This window comes from Grammomys surdaster, unplaced genomic scaffold (genome assembly GCF_004785775.1).
Source record: "Grammomys surdaster isolate TR1022 unplaced genomic scaffold, NIH_TR_1.0 126219, whole genome shotgun sequence".
Classification (NCBI taxonomy): domain Eukaryota; kingdom Metazoa; phylum Chordata; class Mammalia; order Rodentia; family Muridae; genus Grammomys; species Grammomys surdaster.
The window spans coordinates 5,045,195-5,057,457 of record NW_021621022.1 but is presented as its reverse complement, the minus strand read 5'-3'; positions in this window follow the sequence as shown (position 1 = coordinate 5,057,457).

Below are 12,263 nucleotides of genomic sequence, written 5' to 3'. Positions count from 1 at the left end.
TACCCGAGAGTGAATTAAGGTATGGTAAAAATGCTTAAATCCCCTAAATATTTGAGCCAAGCAATAGATTCATAAATCTATGAATTAAGGAACGCTTAGTAGAACTTTACATGTATTTTGAATTGTAGCTTAGAAAGAAAGTATCTAAGCTATTTTAAGATGCTAAAAGGAAAGTTTTAAAGAGTTTATTATTTTGTGTGTATATAAATGTGCAATATGCAACCATATATGTATGCATGTTCACATGTGTGTATTCAGAGACACATGCACATGCTATCCACATATGTATGGAAGCCAGAGACTGACATAGGTAGGTATCTTCTTTGATTGCTTTCTGCTTTATTTGCTGAGGCAAAGTCTCTCACGGGAGCCAGAGTCCTGGGATTACAGGTGAGCTGTCATGAATACCCACCTGGCTTTTTTGTGGAGGCTGGGGATCCAAAATCTGGTCTGCATGCTCATACAGCAAGTGCTTCATCCATGGAGATGCATTCCTGGTCCCTAGTCTACTAAAAAAAATTTTGTAGGAAACAATGTAGAAATTAACAGAAAAGATTTAGGAAGACAACCAAAGAGAATTACAATATTGAAAGCAAAGCCAAAATGGCTTATTCAAAAATGATGAAAATAATTACTCTGTTTTTCTGACGATAAGAGGAAGATTTTGAAGGCAGATATTAGCATTGTGTAGAATAAGACTCATGCAGTCATAACAAATAAGAAGTTGTATTTTTTTAGGTGAAATAGAAATCTTTTACTTAAAATAACACTTTGCAAAACTGATCAAAGCAGAATGTTAATATCTGTAAGGGGCTACCATATTTTTTTTCAAAGTAATCATAATGAAAAGAAACATGAAACTGCAATCTGGGCAGCTTCCCCAGAAGCCACACATATCCTGGTGGCTTTCAGGAGGTCGGCAGACACTGACTGATAGCAAAATTTGGCAAGAATCATTCAAACTGTGGAATACTGTTTTCAGCTGAGCCAATAGGCTCTGAGCTATGTGAGGAAGGGCAGGCAAGTCAGGGCATCGACCCAAGTTTATTTGACTCCAGCCCACACGAACCAGCCAAGCCATGCTAGGAGAAAGTGTGGACTTTACTCCAAGTACTGCCAAGGAGAAAAGAGAGGCTGGCCAGACCAACCCCCAGCCCTCTTTGAAAAGTGACCTTAGAGAAGAGATGCTTACTAATAACAGCCCTGGGAAGGATAAAGGTCCTATCTTGGAGGTTGTCACCATCAGTGTGAAAGAATCAGAGCATCTTTTGTCCTGGTGCAGCCGCAGGGCTTTATCTGCGAGAGATCGGGAGATGGCTTTGTTCTTAAGCACAATGCTTCTTGGCAGAGACTGTGTTGGACCCTCAAATGAGTGCCCCGGCCACAGAAACAAGACTGGAGTGAGTCCAACCCCCAGCTGAGAATGGCCCTAGCAGCTCTGAACTGGACTGGGGGAAGCCCACCCACAAGTCTTACTGCTGGCCTTCCCACTCTCCTATAACTGGGGAGAACAGTAAGAAGAGACTTGTCTTTTCTTACCTACAAAAGGCTGATGTCCTGGCGTAGTCTAGGTGATAAGGATCAACCATCGGCTGAGCTGACATCACTGAATAACCCCTCCTTCCTGCCTCCCTCCACCCAGCCATGTCGACATAGCTCTCCCCTCTGGACAAGATGAGTTGGGTTGAGACCCAAAGGTATTCTCCATCTGCAGAGCCTGCTGTACTTTTCTGGAACAAGAGTAAGATCAGACTTGGGCACAGCTCAATAATTGTCCTGCAGTCCTTGACCAGAGAATTTACTGTCTTAGACTACAGAGTCACTTTGACAAAATGGACTGCTTTTCTTGTTGGGAAGAGAACAACTTTTTACACATACAGTGTCGGGAAGGGAGGCAGCAGAGGGGTCTCTGTCTGCAGAGCAAGTGGAATCTCTCTCTCTCTCTCTCTCTCTCTCTCTCTCTCTCTCTCTCTCTCTGCATAACTGCTGCTTCCATTGCCTAAGTGTTAAAATGCTTAATATCCTTGCTTGGCTTGGGATAGTTCCAAGTCCTTTAGAAGCCTGCCCTTCTCTACCTCTCAACACTAGTTCTTCCTTACCTGTCCTTAACACTCCACGGCATGTTCATGTGCACATGTTCCAGTGTGCTCATGTGTGTGCTCAAATGTGTCTATGTGTGGATGTCTGCAGTGTGTGTGTGTGTGTGTGTGTGTGTGTGTGTGTGTGTGTGTGAAGTCACACAGCGCTTAAGGCAGATTCCAAACCTTTTAAGCCCACTTCTGTTTTAAAATTTAGCCAGAAACTAAAGAATACAGAACATGGGAAAGAATGTAGGCAGTGATCCCAGAAGGCTTTATCTAACTTAAGGGAAACATCTGAAAGAGATTCCTTCTGTCTAGAAATGGCAAATCTTTCCTAACCGCTGCAGCACAACAGCTCCTTTGGGCTGCACAGATAGGTGGGCATCAGAGACATGGCTTATGGGTCATTTTGTAGAGCCTTCTGTCCCACTCCCTACCCCCACATTGGAAGAAAGGGAAGAAGGGAGGAACAGGGAGGAAGCTGAGCTTTAAAAGGGATGAGGTTAAGTCTCTACCCACCTGCCTAGGAGCTATTCACAGCTAGCTACTAGCAATAGCTTGTGTGTTTTCCAGCATTTTCTCAAATTTGCTTTTAATTGAATATATGTGCCAACATGGACATGTATCTCAACTATGATGCAGATTGGCTCACGCTGCTCTCTCTCGTTTGGTGGCTCTCGAGCAGACTTCCTGATAGGAGTACTGATTTATCTCATTTTAAAAGGCTAAATGGCACTTCAGGACAGAGATGGACCATGATGTACTGCGTTGATCTTCTGCTGAGGGCCATTTATTTCTACTGCATTGTAAAGCTAAGACATGAAGTATACTCTGTGCTTCCCACTCGCCAGGCTTTCATCGAATTGCCTATTTGTCTTATTCTCATAGTTTTAACTGGGGCAATTACATTCCAGAGAAGGGAACCAAATACCTTGAGTTTGAAGTCTGGTGTTTTCACACCCAGGGTTGCCATTCATAATGTACCTGACCTTGACAGAGGCACTTGACACATCTCAGTTTGAAAGGCTTTGCTTGGGAAATGGTCTGATCAACTCAGTGCTACTGTAAGGAACAAGAGAAAATGCAGTCTGGAAGTGGTAAGTGGCATCTGAGCACCTTGGGTCCTCTCCAAGCCTCTCTGAGCCTGACTCTCCATGTCTCTTCCTCTGATTGGCTAAACAGCAGAGAGTCAGAAGGGCACACAAATACTGAGACCTCCATTGGATGGTGTCCCCTCAGCTGTGCCAGAGAAGCTCCAGAAAGATAGTGCCACAGAGATAGGAGGGCATGCTCATCGTGGGCGACACCATTCCCTAAGTTTGGGTGCTGGACTGTATAGAGTAGAGAAATCCAACAGAGCTCTAGAAACCATGCAAGTGTTCATGCTCTCTGTTCTTGGCTGTGAGGTGATTACCTGGTTCAAGTTCCTGCTGCCTTGACTTCCCTGCTATGATAGACTGTAACCGGGAACTGTGAGCAAAATAAACTATTCAGCTGCTCTTGTTGGTATATTTTATCACAACAATGGGAAACAAAACTTGACAAGACATTTCCTTCTGAAGTCTGTGATTTCAGGTTGAAGAGAACAGGAATGGGGCGGGGTGATTAGAAAGGACACTCTACATTCTGATGAGTCCTATTGAAGGTTCCCTTCACATCACTGATGAGTCCTATTGAAGGTTCCCTTCACATCACTGATGAGTCCTATTGAAGGTTCCCTTCACATCACCTCCATCTGAAGTTGTATCGTAGGGATTTTCATTCCTCCAACATGTAAGAGAACACACTGATGCCCCAACAGGCTTGGAATCCTCCATGCACCTCCAGGAATGTCTTTGGGAACATGGATATGGCGAGCAGATTTATTCCATAGCCGAATCTCAGCTCTCAGCTCGCTTCAGAAAGAAATCTGCTGGGCTGGTATGTGCCCTCATTGTGGGCAGAAAAATAAAAGTCCCCAAACCATGTGGTCATTCAGAGGCATGCTGCAGCCTTTACTACAGATTTCTTCCTCCTCCTCCTCCTCTGTCCTTTCTCCTCACCATTTATCCAGCCTCCGCTGGGTACCTTTGTTTGCCCCGATTTGACAGTGGGATTAAGAATGGAAATGAGACACAATGTGAGTCTCTGAGATGCTGTCCGGGTAGTTGAGGGCTCCAGACCAGAACTAGACAACTACAGCTCAATGGGACAACTTTAAGGACAGTGACAATGACGATGACACTCACCAGATTTTGGCATGCCTAATGCCAATCATAAAAGAGTGAACCACAGTGAGAACATGCAGAAGCCCTTTGAGTCCTCGTAAATCCTCTTGTGTAAATCAATCCAGGCCGTGGAGAGCTAAAGTCGTGAGTCAGTACTGGAGCTTGACCCATGCATAGTGTGCTGGGTTCTAAAGGGCATCCTTTAACTCTGGCTCCGGAGCACAGAAGGAGCTGTGAAATGCAGTCTTCCCCTTTGATAACTTGAGTCAGATAACACGGCTGGCATGTACCCAGGAGCACAAACCCTTTTATCCTCTCCCGTTTTGGCCTCACCTTTACACCCTCTCCCTGTGGGCATGATGGACTTTCATTCGAGTGGGCAGAACTATTTGCCTGTGTGCTCTCTGAGTCTCATTGACTGTTTACTCTTCTAAACACCGTGCTCTGTGGAGGCCTCTGCAGGGCCCCAGACACTGTCATGTGTCCCTGTGCTGCTGCTGGAGCGAGCTCGGCTCTCAATAAATCAGAATACGATCCCAACCGAGGTTGACTCACAGGCTGGGCAGGCAGTCATCCATCACTGTGGATCTACAGCCTCCTGCTGCTATTTCCTGCCTGGCATTCATCACCTTGTAGAAGGCGTCCATTGATTCTCTATTGTAATTGCATCCTACAAACGAGTGGGCTCGTAATTAACAAGCAAACATGGCTTTCATAAAAAATCTCTAACTGCAGAGCCAGCAGGGACAATGATCAATGCTCCCACTCCGTCCCTGCTCCCATGGCACCAACCCAGAGTTCTCAAGAGGCATGAGGTACAGAACCAAACAAGGTTGTCCCGCGCAACCTCCCGCCAGCAGGAAAGACGCGGCACACTCAGGATCCTTCTGCAGTATAAGCTTTAATGCATCTTGAGAGGGAGAGCATAAGCTTCACAAACGAGGAGGGACCCCAAGGGCCTAAAACCCTTCCCTTATATAGAGAGCTAAGCTCGCCTGGGACGTGGCAGTCTCTGATGGGCTCCTGTTGCCTCAGGCCACATGACGTGTTCCAACTGTCAGATTAATAAAGGCGGGAAAACCTTCCAGCGCATGCGCACAGACTTGTTAATGGCAATGATGTGATAAGGATAGCTTCCCACATCTGCCCCCTTTTTTATTTAAAAGTGATCCTAAGAAGAGGCCATAGAAAAGTGAAAGAGTTCAGGCCGGGCAGACACAAACCAATCAAAAGGAGAGAGGTCTAGATTTTCTCCTCCTCAATAAGTGAGGCAGGCCCGTGTCTCTACACTCACTTCGGGGTGCAATGGGAACTCGAGCCCTCCCGAGCTTAACGAGTGTGAGAACAACCATATCACAGTCCTCAAGGTGCAATGGGAACCCGAGCCCTTCTTGAGTCTGGATTTGGTTCCTGGGACAGATAGAGAGAAAGAATTAGGGAAGCCAAAATGCCCAACTCTTGTGCAATGGAGAAAAACTCCCAGAGGTGCCAGGGCCATTTGGCAGGGGGAGGAGATGGTATTACAGATTATGGCCTTGTCTTAACAGGTCTTTGGGGCGGTTGTTAATCATGGCTATCCAGTCCCTTAGTCCAGTGCTACAAGTGCCTGGGCAATCACCACCTTATCCTGTTGTCACTGTGACCTGAGCTTGCAAAGGAGCCACAACACGAGCGCCAGCCCACAGCAGAGCAAGGCTCCGAAAAGACCCACCCCCAACCATTCTTTAAAATAAGAAAATATTGAAGAGATCCATGTAGACAGTCCTTCGGTCAGGGACAAATCAAGTCTGGTAGAATTCACTTCTATAATCGCAAAGCGTAACTTCCGAAGCGTCTCTTCAAACTCTACAGTCCAATTCTGTAATAAAAACTGAGATAAAGTTTTAGAAAAATTTGCTGCTCTAGTATAATTTTCATATTGAATAGAGGTAACACAAAGTCCCGCCATTTTTTGTTCGCAGCCCAATTGGGCTAATTGCCACAACATGTCAATCTGTTCCTGAACGAGGTCAATGCGTTGATTCACTAGCATTAATCTTCCCAGGATTTGTGAGTTGGCAGAGACCTGTTCATCTAGTGCTGACGTGACCGAGGCAGACAGATGATTAATAGTGTCTACTGTCTGTACTGAAGAGGAAAGGGCCAAAGCAGAGGTGGTAACTGCGCCAGCCACAGCTGTTGTGGCAATGATGGCAACTATAATGGCCGAGATACCAAAATCTCTCTTCACTCTAAAAGTGCTTAAACTATTAGGTGCCTCAACCGGCACAGATACAAATCTAGGTAGCCAAATTACCAAAGCAAAAGGAAAGGCAGTAGCATTCCAACAAAGTCTATAAAAACAAATTTTAGGAATACATCGTAGGGTATCTTTCCAAATAGTACTATCATTACTAACAAGCCAGATAAAAGGGGGCCAAACACATACTGGTGTGGGTTTAAAGGCCAACTCCCTAAAAGGAGACTAAGAAATGACTGAGGTCATCCAGGAAACACTTCTTGACCCTGTCTGTCCTTTCCAATCGTATTTTAACTGTCCTTTGGCAGCCTTGCCTCCATTAATCATAACCATGGAAGATAAATCTGTGCAGCTTCTGTTAATGCCACAAAGAAGCCATTGATCAAAGGGATTAGCAACCATGCTGTGGACTGGTTATAAATTTGGATATACTGACTGGTTTTATTAGGGGAGGGAATGATCACAAAACATAGGCTCCCTTTCAAAACATAACTATTGTTAGTTTCCACAGCGTTTTATTGGTCGCAAAAAAGCATGGAAACACCTGAGCATTATGCATCACTGGCATAGGAATAGGGAATGTATTCATTATGGCCCATCTCTGAACCCCCAAAATACTAGGAACCCAGAGATGGAGGATCCACAGCATCACTGGGTTGTTGGTCGCTGGCAGCATCTTGGTCCGGTTCTCCGACCTTCCTTGTTAATCTCTCTGGGATCCAAAATGGGCTTTCTTCATTCTGTGGGAAAACACAAACAGCTCCCCTGGATCTTATCAAAATAGGATCCGGTCCTTTCCATTTATTAGCCAGAACATCTTTCCATTTCACTAGATCCTTTGGTCGATCAGGTTCTGCGAAGTGGCGGTCAGCCGCTGTGCGACCATGATCATCTAAATTTAAAAAATTGAGAGTAAAGAGTGCCATAGATATGGCTACTCTGGGAACTGGGGGAAGAATGTCTTTCATTCCCCCTTTCTGTTTTAATAGATAAGTCTTCAAAGTACGATGTGCACGTTCGACAATGCCTTGTCCTTGTGGATTATAAGGTAGACCTGTCAGATGAGTAACCCCCATCTGCCTGCAAAACTGGGAAAACTTTTTGGACACATAAGCTGGTCCATTATCCGTTTTTAGAATCTTAGGTTGGCCCCAAGCACTCCATGCCTCAAGACAGTGTTGAATTACATGGGAAGCTTTTTCCCCCGTCAATGGTGTAGCTGACAGAACTCCAGAACAGGTATCAATGGAGACATGTAGATATTGTGACTTCCCAAAAGAAGGTATGTGAGTCACATCCATTTGCCAAATTTGTAACGGCTGTATGCCCCTGGGATTAATTCCCACATGAGGGACTGATAAGAATTCACAGCAATTCTGGCATTGCACAACAATATCTCTTGCCTCTTTTCTGGTGATAGAAAAACGGCGTCGTAGAGTCTCTGCCGTTACATGAAAAGTATTATGAAAATTCTTTGCCAGATCTAAGGGGGACAATAGGACCATAGCCATCACCCTTGTGGCCCTGTCTGCCAGCTCGTTGCCTCTGCTCATAGGTCCGGGGAGTCCAGAATGAGCCCGAATATGTGTAATAAACACTGGGGCTCTCCTTTGTAACAAAGCTTGTTGAATTTTCAAAAAGATGTCATGTACAGGGCTAGAAGATTTAATAACCCCCGCTACTTCTAGGAGATTCACTGCATTCACCACATAAGCAGAGTCAGAAACAATGTTAAGGGGACCTGGAAAAATCTCAAGAACCTCTAATACGACCATGCATTCAACCACTTGAGGAGATGTTATAGCATAATGTTTGGATACCACCTTGTCATCCACCACGTATGCCCCTATGCCAGTGGCAGATCCGTCAGTATAGACGACAAGCCCTCCTTTGATGGGGCCTGTAGAAGTAACTCTAGGAAATACAAGGGACTGTCTCGATGCAAATTGTAATATGGGATGTTTAGGATAATGATTATCAATTTTTCCTAGAAAGGTAGACACTAATATTGCCCAATCATCAGAAGAAGCGGCTAAAATTTGTATTTGGGCAGCTGTATAAGGCACAAAAAGTGTGGCTGGCTCAATTCCAAAATGAGTAATGGCTGCCTTAACACCCCTACATGCAAGTTGTGCAACCGCCCCTGGATACCAATCAATTCTTTTGTTTGGGGATATATTAGGGTGAATCCATAATAGGGGTCCCTGTTGCCACAAAACAGCCGTCGGTAGACTCGCTGTTTTTAAAATACATAGAGCAAAAGGTAAAGAGGGATCAATACGCTGAAGTTGTGCATCCTGTAATGCATCTTCGACTAATTGCAAAGCCTGACGGGCTGCAGGGGTAAAACTTCTGGGCGAAGAAATATGTGGGTCCCCTTCAAGAATGGCGAACAGAGGCTTAAGTTCTACTGTGGGGATCTTTAAAAATGGCCTGATCCAATTTATATCTCCCAGCAGTTTTTGGAAATCATTAAGGGTGCGGAGGCAATCTCTGCGGATCTCAACCTTTTGAGGACGTATACAAGTGGGAAAGATAGATGTTCCTAGAAATTCTCCCGTACTAAACAGTTGCACCTTTTCTGTAGCTATTTGTAAACCCCATCGCCCTAACAGGTATGATAACTGTGGATAAACCCTCTTCAGAGTCTGAACCTCTTTATGAGCAATCAAAATATCATCCATATAATGAAGAATAAGAATGGCAGGAAATTGTTGTTGTAAAGGCTCTAAAGCAGCTTGCACAAAAGTCTGGCAGATGGTGGGGCTATTAGCCATTCCCTGAGGCAAAACCTTCCATTGAAACCGTTTATCTGGGCCAGCATGATTAATAGCAGGCAGTGTAAAGGCAAACCGAGGTCTATCTTGAACACACAGTGGAATGGAAAAAAAGCAGTCTTTAATGTCCACTATGAGAAGAGACCAGTCTTTTGGAAGAGCAGAAAGGACGGGGAGCCCTCTCTGCACTTGGCCCAGCAAATTCATCTGTTCATTAATTGCCCGGAGGTCGTGTAACAACCGCCATTTCCCAGATTTCTTCTTGATTGCAAAAATGGGTGTATTCCAAGGCGAAGTAGAAACTTCAATATGGCCAAGGGTCATCTGTTCTTTTATTAATTCTGTGATGGCCTCTAATTTTTCAGAGGATAGTGGCCATTGAGGAACCCACACCGGATCCTCTGTTTTCCAAGGTATGGGCAGGAATCCCTCAACGGCCCCTAGGAAAAACCCAGACCTTTTCTATCTTGTTTGTTGGAGGGTGAAATAAGTTTGACCCTTCCTTGCCTAAACTTGCCCAAACCACTTCCTTGTTCGTATCCCATTCTCGTCATCATTGCTTTAGCCTGTGAGGAATACGAGGTGATATGGGATGACTCTATAGGATATTCATTGGACAGGGTGAAGCCCATACCTTGTAAAATATCTCTTCCCCAAAGATTAACAGGAAGAGGGAGCACATAAGGAATAAATCTTCCTTTCCTACCATCAGGTGCCTCCCAATACAAAGCAGTAGAACTGATGGTAGGACTAGATTGATACCCTAGCCCCTGTAGGGAATGGGAGGACTCAGTAACAGGCCATGTTTTGGGCCACCATTGTGTGGATATAATACTTTTGTCCGCTCCGGTATCCATAATTCCCTCAAAGCTTTTTCCCTGTACCTTTAGGATTAATTTGGGTCTTTCATTTAATGATATCATCAGATAAGCAGAATCATTTCCTGAGGAGCCAATCTGTCTTGTGTCTGTTTCTGTCTCATCTTCCATACCTGGCATAAGCAATAATTGGGCAATACGATCACCCTTGCTGATGGAGAACACTCCTTTTGGGCTAGAGGCCAAGACTTGCAATTCAGTAGAATGTTGAGTGTCTACTATGCCTGGCAAGACTATCAAGCCCTGTAGTGTAAGTGACGCTCGGCCCAATATAAGTCCCAGGGCCCCAGGGGTTAACATTACAGGTTCAACTGGGACTGGCTGGACTCCCATCTGAGGGATTAATAGGAAATCGGAGGCGGCGCGCAGGTCCAATCGGCACGGTCGCCCTGGGAGGACTCTGATCGTTCTCTCTCCTGAACTTCCTGGGTTTTGGTCCAACGGATCCCATATCTTTGAGGGCCCTGGGTCCGAGGGCCCGCCACTCCGTTTTTTTTGTCATCTAAAGGAGGGAGAAGCCGGCCCTTCATGTCTCTAATGGAACGGCATGAACTGGCCTTATGGTATCCTTTGCCACATCTGTCACAGAGCGAGGGAACACCTGGTTTCCTGTTAGCCGTGGGGCAATCTCTCTTAAAATGACCAGGCTTGCCACACCTATAACAGACCTTAAGATTAGTTTTATCAACTGGGCGTCTCTGTGACTGGAGAATGGCTGCCGCCAATCCGGCGTTAGTAAGTGGTCCACCAAGCTCTCGACAAACCCGCAGCCAGTCTTGTAACCCCTTATGTTTTCGTGGGGCAATGGCTGCACGACATTCTTGTGTGGCTTGCTCAAAGATTAATTGTTGAATCAGAGGCTCCATCGGACTAGTATCTCCAAAAATACGCCCCGCAGCCTCTGTCATTCTAGCCACATAGTCTGAGAAAGATTCTTGAGGCCCCTGAACTATCCTGGTAAGTTGTGTGTTGCCCTCTCCTTTCTTGGAGAGTGCCTTCCATGCCTTAATGGCTGTAGCTGCAACCTGAGCGTAGGCTCCCCAGTGGTAATGGGTTTGGTCGGCAGCATAGGCTCCCTGACCTGTCAACAAGTCCATTGTCCATTCCCTCGGTTCAGGAGTGAGAGCGACAGCGTTGGCGCGAGCCTGTATTTGTGCGGCTTCGTACCATAACGCCTTCCATTCCATGTATTGACCCATGCTGGGAAGGGCTGCTTGAACAATCACTTGCCAATCTGCGGGAGTTAAGGCATTGCTGGCAAGTCTATCTAATTGTACCAAAGTAAAATTGGCGTTGGGCCCATATTTACGAACTGATTCGGCCAATTCTTTTAGTTGAGTAAAGTCTACAGGAGCGTACACTCGCCCTCCATTTTCTGTTTCAAAAACAGGGAAAGCTGTCCTGAGCTTCTTCCTGACTTTCTCTGAGAGCAGGGAATATCCAGAGTGAGGAGCGTATGGGGGAGGAGGAATTGAGGGGGCCGAGGGAACCGTTTTCTTAGGGGGCTTCCTCAGAGGCTTTCTGATTCTACGCTCATCAGGATGGTATCTCTCTGCCTCGTACTCTGCTGCTTCCTCGTCTAACTCCGCCTCCTCTGTAGAATCTAATGACTCCTCACTGGAGTCCCCAGAGGAACTCTCTGCACTGTCGATAGTCAGTGCCTCTAGGTTGGGGTAAAGCGAGCTTTTCCCATTAGGGGGTATCTCTCCTTTTTTAGGAGGGTTCTTTTCTTCAGCTGAAGGGTGTTCCTTTTCCTTTTGTTTCGGTACCTTTTTCCTACGCGCGCCCATCCTCTCACTGCGTTCGGTTTCTGACATGCTATCCTGAACATCTTCTAGCGTAGCCTGTCCTTTCCTTATGGCTATCTTACAGTTTTCATCTTGTAGGCAGTTCTTAATAAGTTTCCAGATCGCAACTGTGCCGTTACTCAAATCGTTGTCATCGCGGTGCCTTTCTAAGTCCTTTCCCAGTTTATTCCAAGAGGGGAGAGCCAAAGACCCAGAGACGGCAAACCAGGGGGCAACGCGATCCACCTCTTTTATGAAGTTCCTCAAAGTCCTGTTAGCAATTTTAATATCCCG